This window comes from Homarus americanus, unplaced genomic scaffold, assembly GCF_018991925.1.
Source record: "Homarus americanus isolate GMGI-L3 unplaced genomic scaffold, GMGI_Hamer_2.0 scaffold21954, whole genome shotgun sequence".
In the NCBI taxonomy this organism is placed as follows: domain Eukaryota; kingdom Metazoa; phylum Arthropoda; class Malacostraca; order Decapoda; family Nephropidae; genus Homarus; species Homarus americanus.
In genome coordinates, this window is record NW_024749152.1 from 12,930 (window position 1) to 19,595 (window position 6,666).

The 6,666-nt window shown below is 36.6% G+C and overlaps 1 long non-coding RNA gene across 1 annotated transcript; it reads left to right on the plus strand.

Moving 5' to 3' along the window:
* Positions 1–902: 902 nt before the first annotated feature.
* Positions 903–4,545, plus strand: LOC121853284. The gene is made up of 3 exons (XR_006086294.1): positions 903–939; positions 3,549–3,692; positions 4,481–4,545. It is a non-coding gene; the product is annotated as an uncharacterized LOC121853284 (long non-coding RNA).
* Positions 4,546–6,666: the final 2,121 nt, after the last annotated feature.

Consider the following 6,666-nt stretch of genomic DNA (forward strand, 5'->3'; position numbering starts at 1 on the left):
CAAGTCCGGAAAACCGTGAGAGGCAAACTTTTTCCAGGAGTGAGGGTTGTAAACTCTTGGAACAATCTACCAGAGAGTGTTGTGACACGGCACCGAGTGTAGCTCTTTCGAGAAGACTTGACCAACACTGGAGCAGGTTCAGGTACATTCAGGAGCCGGTGCATGCCCAGTATTTGCCAACAGTGCGTGACAGGAGACGTGACCGATCGCCCGGGCATGTGAAGACGACCTTTTGGTGAAGAATAAAAGGAAAGAGTCGTGACCGATCGCCTAAGCGGCTAACAAGCCGATCAGTGGCGAAGAGGATAAAGTAAAAAATAAATAAGTGGAAGCTGTAAAACACTAGACTGAAAATAATCAACATCACGTCGATCATCACAATCTTTAAGAGTGAGGTACTTCCCCGTCTAGTCCCCAGAGATGAGCGAGATCAATCAATAAAAGAAAATAGAATTTCTTGCTGTCAATTGATTGAAAATACCCAAATTGGGCCACCAGACCCTGGTGCCTGCTCAACGGAACCTCAGTTACCACAGAGATTAGAGCGCCTGCCCTGCTTAGCTAATACTCTAGACGGTGTACTTTTTTTTGTTATCCGCACGCTCTGTTCACATGCTGAGACAATATGGACAAAATTATATAATATTTTTAATAGATATCTCTATAGTACAGTATATATATGTCAGTCAGTGCAATGACATCATGAGTAACTCTTGACGAACACGAACTCTGTGACGTCACCTTGTTTGTTACTGCCGGTGGGTCTGAGTGTGAGTCTACCACCTCAAGACTCTCGCACTCCTTCGTGGTCATTATATAATTTGATGAATTATAAGCAGTGCCAGGTGTGAGGTTGATCCTACATTACATTATTGAAGAGAACGTGAAGGGAAGGATAGATGGAGGATCACCAGCCAACTCTCCAAATTGACATTATTAGTAAGACTAGGCTGTATATAGAAAATAGGGTCAAATTTAGTTTTGGCATCCATTTATTTACCCTACCTAACCTTTTGTAAACCAAACCGAACCTAACCTAATCAAATATAACCTAACTAACCTAATCTAACCTATTCACAGAACCCAGAAACTATATCTAACCTAACCGAAACTAAAATAATTGATAGATATTTATGCAATATGATCATCAAAAAGATTACATTGTCAGTATGTACACACAGACAATGGTAAAAATAGTAAATTTATTTAACAAATTATTGTCCAAGAAAGTTATTTCTTTTGACCATTTGGTGACTAAAATTCATAGTCGTTTTTTTATAACATATTCAGTTATTGTCTATGATATACGCCCATTTTTATCAATGAACTTCAAAGGAATGGTGGAACAGATAGTTAGCACCAAAAGGAGTTTCTGGAATTGTACCAAATTTCTGGGAGACATTATTTGGATGATACTGTAAAATTATCGTTTTGGTCATGCAACCTATTTTGGAATTTGTCAGAATCGTTCAAAAACATAATAAACGTTCTGAAAAACTTAATTTTAACCTAACCTGAACCTCTCTCAGACGGTTGTAACTTAAAATCCTAAAATTCGCTGCAGAACCGATACGATAATACAGTAATACCTATGATTCTAAACAACATGTAAACGACAATGAACAGAACCTGACCTAACCAATCAAATCTACCTAACCTTACCTAACTTCTCACCAATTATGCCTCAACAGAGCTTTATGGTAAAGATGTGTTTTTCTGATGGTATTTGATGTCATTCAGCGATTCTGACCTTTATTTCCATCCAAGTAACTTTTCTGAGATCTTCCTCTCACCCATAACAATAATGGGGAGAGCCGGGAAATTGGGGTTTTGAGGGAGAGACTCAAACAAGTGATTTACTGCATGAACGAAGGTCAGAATCATTTGGATCTATTGGAAACCTTAGGAAAAATCACACTTTTCAAATGAAAAAATTGAAAAACTAAATTTAAGGTCTGTCTCCCAACCTATCAAACCATACCTAACCACCAGCTGGGGCTCCGCCCCAGACCCTGTTCTTAATCGTGAGGAAAAGGTATATAAGAAAGTTTTTAGAATTGTCTAAGCCGCATAGGCAACCTTTCCTCAGTCAAGGGGACGATATGATTTAAGTATTTTCTGTGGCCAACCACAAAAAATTTATATCCTAGCCAACCCAAAAGTAGTGTTAATATTGTATTAACACGGACCACTATCGTGTTTATAAATCCCATCCACTTAATGATATTTTCAGTTTATAATCACAATCTTCCCCATTTATGAAATAAATCTATCATTATATTTTTTTAAGTCAAGTGTTAATGTTTCTTGGCATTTAACAGAAGATGAGTGAGGCAGTCTGTGATACTGTACGTTGATTTTCCTACAGTTACAGCATGAGGAACTACAATGAAACAACCTATAGGCACTTCTATTTACTTTAAAATTTACATTCACAGTGTTTCCACTTCATGATCAACATCAGAAATACCTGTAATAGAATTATGCACGTGACATAATAACAGTCAAGGTTAGAATTAATATACATTTTTGGTGCAGATCAATTTATTTTATCACAATATTTTCTGTTTTATGAGACACTAATATATAAATCAATGATAATATATAATCAACCAGTCAGGGTTTCAGTTAGTAAGACACTTAATGTAAGACACTATTTACACTCAGTTTTGTATTGTCCAACTTTTTATAGTCAGAGATAGGAGGTTATGACAGTACTACCAGTTGTAGCTAGTGGGACACCTGGGTTTGGATGTTTCTACATAATCGTTCAAATTTTTGAGGAATGTAGAGACACTGAGGCAGCCCTCCAGGTGCCCTCTGTGAGTCTGGATCTGTGATTGGACTTTATATACTTCATGTGTGAAGAAAAACAAATCTACCTGAACCTAGGGCCACATTAAATAGAATTTCTCATTCATGGGACACATAGAAATGGTCTGGGCCACATCGCCCCATGGGCAGCGGGTCGTCCATGCCTGGTCCTAAGCTATTGATTGCATATAACAGAAATTTCAACTACTGGGGGCATAAGCTGTATAGCCTTACTTTTATATACAGTACTATATGGTACCAAGGAAAGCAACTTTCTTGATGTGGCATTGTGTAATTTTAGGTCTATCGGTTGTTGCACTGAAACATATATTTCTTCTACACTATCAGTTCTGTGTTGCACTTTTGAACACTTGCATGCCTGCAACTTGTCCACATTGACAGATGAATGCCGTGACCATAACTATGTAGTAGTTAAATAGAAGATGGCTTCTTGTCTCCTCTTGGGAAGTGTAAGATGCTACTTTTTAATGTTTGGGGTTGCCACTTTATTTCTATTTTATAACCTTCTTGGTTATATCTCTTTTTATTTTCTTTATTTTCTAATTCATTTTCTCAAAGTATTTATTGTATTTCTTTTAAGGTTTGTTAGTAGAGTACAGTACAATATATCGGATCATAGCTCCAGACCTACAGCCATTGTTGTGTTTGTATCTCCAGAATACTGTACTGCTAAGATTTTCCTGAACTAAAACATTTTCAAATGACACTTGCAGTCTTCAAGTAGTAGTGTCTGCTTACCTCCCCTGAGTCGAAGCTACTATGTCTACAAGGATCCCAACTACAAACACTTCAGACCTAATTTTGCCTTCAAACGGAAACATTATATACCGAAATTCAAGAAGGCCAGATCTTTGAAGGTAAGGAAGTAAACTGCCTGCCTCTTATGACATTTGTAGCACATTTAAGTACAAATTTAAGGGTCATCTTGGGGATAATGAATCAATGGTGGATCCAGGGGGTGGGCGGACCCCCCTTTTCATCAGAAAATTCCAATATTTTTTCTTTAATACAGTATTGTATTCAGGATTTTAGTATAATAAAAAGTAATTACTATTGACCTCAGAATATTCCTCCTAATATCAAGTGCAGATATTTCAAAATGGCCTCAAATGCCCCGTATATTGGTCAGGTTTAAAAAAAACAAATTCAGAGCACCCCCAAAACCCCCAGCTGTGTCGCTCACTTTGCTGCCCCCCACCCAAAAACATGGGACCCTTCTCCCTTTGATATACCTGGACTGTTTCCCTGTGAATGGGTTGATAGTGCACAGTGGCCTCAGAACTCCTAGGTATTTGGTAGAAGTCTGGAAATAACGCAAAGCCCAGAAACTCCTATTTCTAAATTGTCTCGGACTTTGTGATTTATTGCACGCATTGTACAAAAAAAGTCTAACCTAAGTAAATTTACCAAATTATTCCATCATTCTGTATGGGTATTTTTCATGTTTGTAGTAAGTTTAATTCTTATAGTATTCATGTTTATATCTTTATTTAACAGATACATATAGCTGCATTAAGATTCTGAATGAGTTGCCTTGATTTAAAAAACTATAGTCAAAATGTAATATTCATTATGATATGGTTAAGCTGATGATCTGTGGACATTTTATTTTACTGTACATTATATTGCATTTCTGCATTTTCAGGTCATCAAATTGGATCTTCCAAACCTTAATGAAAAAAAGTGTGGAAGAAATGACTTCTGATGAAAATACGGGCCAAAGTTAGTAGAGTATCTACTGTGTTGTTTTAGGTCACACGTAAGCACTCTTGGTTATGTAATAAGACAATTGTGGGAGATTTGGTTCATTTTAATTGGTTGGGATAAGTCAGGTCATTTACCTCAGACTAGTTGCTTTTAATGGGCATTTTAAAGAATTGTATTTGCAGGAGGAAATTTTATTGTAACAATATACTGTATTATAATACCTGTACCATATTTTGTTACTAATTGACCTACTGGTTCCCTTTAAAGCTGAACTGAATTTAAACTGTGTTGATGATCTGTAAAATCATTAGTTCTAGTGAGCCAAAATACCTGGAGAATTTTTGTCACCTTTTATTACTGGCTCGATGATGACCTTCCATGCTGGTTATGGATGGCATGTAATTTATCATTGTTAGTTAATGTCTTGCTAATCTTGGAGATAGCATGCTACCTGTACAGCCTCACTTTAGTGTTGAAATATTACCAACATGACTCCTATGTCCAGATGAAGGAGAAGGCATCCAGCCTGTCTCGCCCATGGCAAGAGAAAACCTGTATACGTAGCTTCCACGCCAGAAACATTTGAGGCTTATGTTCCCTGGGAGGGTGATGGGAAATTATCTCAAGGATCAAAAGCAGCAGTGAGTAAATTAGATTGGTGCAGCATAAACAGTTGTGCCTTTTATTATGTCCTTCAGTGTGTAAGGGATATTATACTGCAGGTAGTAATTAAAATTTTAGTAACAAATTTTGATTATGGGGTTAGTTCTTGTCAGTGAATTTCCTGCTATATCAAATTTAAATTTCTGCCTTTAGACCAATGAAGACCTTTGAAGTTTGTTACATGTTTGACTACAAAGTTTAGGGTGAATGTTTAATTATGGTGTTTAGTTGTTGGATGTAGACAGAAGCTGCATTTTATATATACTGTACTTGGATTTTATTAAGAAGGGTAGGTGTGCATTTATTACCTTTCAATCTGAAGCTGTAGTGCGATGTGCAGGTGGACAGTAGGAAGAGGTTCATATGTGAATGAAGATGAAAGGATACCTGTCTCTAAATATTTATGTATTTCCTGATTGTTACCATTATACAAAACATGGCAATGCTAAAAATTGTGATGACAGTAGCAAAATACCTGAGTACCGGAGTATTGTCACAGCAACATCGGGCATCAGACGGACTTCATTATTCATATCAGCAGGAGGCACAACTGTTCAAACAACAAATAGCCAGCGATACACTAACACAGATTGACTTATTTATGTTCATATTAAATTAGTTCAAGTAAAATAATCTGCACTTATGATACTTTTCTGGAAATTGCTCGTATTTGGTCAAAGTGTTAATACAGTAGTTGTAGGTAAGGCTCTAGGATTCAGAAGCTTTCAGAGCTGTAAAATATGGATAATGTAAATTTGTGTACAGTATGCTACCACTGGCAATGAAGTGGATATGTTCACAAAATCCACTTCATTCTTGTGAATGTTGTTGTTATAGGTAGATTTAACAATGGCACAAATGAAAAAGGTTCGATCCTTCATTATTCTATGTTTTACACTTCTGACAAAAATTACTTAAAAAATTGATAATAAACAATGAAAAATACTGTAATACATACAACATAAAAATACATTTGCACATATTTTTATATATTTAGTATATATATCCATTTCTCTGCCTTGAAACTATCCTATGGGTGATGCCAAGAAAGATGACGGTTCAGCTGTGCCAGCTGGACTTGAGAGATGCCTGGCTGCTGCGCTTCTGTGTATGCCTTGATCACATCGGGGAGAGCATGATGCAACTTATATACATTCACCCCCACACAGACTACTGTTCACACCATGCTTTCATTTGTTCTTTTTTATAGTTTTATATTATATTTCCTTTATTTCAAGATACATTAGAGTATTGAAATTATTTTTCAATAACTTACAGTTTCATTACATGAATCGGTGGCAACATATAGTCATCAAGATCTCACGCACACAGCTGTAGGCTTACATGTATGTAGTGAAGATTATATGAGTGTGTATGGGACCCACTTTTCACTTTCACAGTGGAGGTGCAGAGGGTAACGCTTATACAGCAATTTGCTGTCAGTAAATTCAGAGTTACAAA